Below are 1,572 nucleotides of genomic sequence, written 5' to 3'. Positions count from 1 at the left end.
TAGAACTGAACTAGAACTGAACTAGAACTGAACTTGAACTGAACTTGAACTGAACTTGAACTGAACTTGAACTGAACTTGAACTGAACTAGAACTGAACTAGAACTGAGCTAGAACTGAACTAGAACTTTTTTTCATAATATATTATTTATTTTCATTCAATATTTAGATATAAATTCATGTTACATTAATTTAAAACGATTACATTGATTTAAGTAAAAAAATAATTTATAATGTTATTATATATCAAGGACCCATGAAGCCATTGTTGGCTTTTCTGTAGGTCAAAACTGAACTAGAACTGAACTAGAACTTAACTAGAACTGAACTAGAACTGAACTAGAACTGAACTAGAACTGAACTAGAACTGAACTAGAACTGAACTAGAACTGAACAAGAACTGAACTAGAACTGAACCAGAACTGAACTAGAACTGAACTAGAACTGAACTTGAACTGAACTAGAACTGAACAAGAACTGAACTAGAACTGAACTAAAACTGAACTAAAACTAAACTAAAACTAAACTAAAACTGAACAAGAACTGAACTCGAAGTGAACTTTATTTTAATCTAATAAACTAGATACAGGTACGATAAAACAGGAGCTAAACATATTAGCTTAGCTCTGCACCTAATAGACAATGATCAGTAGACATCGATCGTTATTTTTCTGAATACATTTGTCAACTTTCAGGCGCTCTTTAAAAGCATAAAATTTAACAATGATCTGATGTGTACTGAAAAAGACTTAACCCGCAAAATATACAAAAGAATGTAAATATATGTTTTTTCCCAGTTTATTTATTAATGCTCTTTTATAGTACTTCAACCAAAATGTGGCTGGTCATTGTACTAAAAATGTGTGTAAATTGTTTTTAATTTTCATTATAAAAAAACACTATAACAACTTGTGTTTTCAACTCTTAAATTTTTTGCTAATTTTTTTCAAGAATATTTGAACTAAATTGAACATCATCAACAACGCCATCATCAAATTCATATATAAAGGCGAAAATGAGACAAACAAAGTCTCGTACGTGTCTGTAATATTACAATTTTAATAGGCAAGGCTACAAAAAATTGGTTACAGGGAACTGTAGCTTTTTTATGTGAAAATATACACTTTGAAACACTTTGTATGCGTAAAATGTTTGTTGCATGAGCATTGCTCCTGATGCTCTTGTCTTTATGGAAAACTATAAGGCAACCACTTTACTCCAAAATAATATTCATATATGAAACGTACAGTCTGTGGAACACACATGCACTACAACCTTTGCTTTTGGACAAGTACAACATACCTTTTCATGTTCAAAGTACTCTACGATTATTATGAGTACTATTATGAGGATGTAAGTGCAAGTATGTACTTATTGAATACCTTTGTAAAAAGGGATGAGATGAAGGGGAAGACAATGCTGAATTGAAAAACTAAATAAAATTGAAGAAAAAAAAGAAGAGGAAAAGAACTGAACTAGAACTGAACTAGAACTGAACTAGAACTGAACTAGGACTGAACTAGAACTGAACTAGAACTGAACTAGAACTGAACTAGAACTGAACTAGAACTGA

This window comes from Lucilia cuprina, chromosome 6 (assembly GCF_022045245.1).
Source record: "Lucilia cuprina isolate Lc7/37 chromosome 6, ASM2204524v1, whole genome shotgun sequence".
In the NCBI taxonomy this organism is placed as follows: Eukaryota; Metazoa; Arthropoda; class Insecta; order Diptera; family Calliphoridae; genus Lucilia; species Lucilia cuprina.
This window is presented reverse-complemented; position numbering follows the sequence as displayed.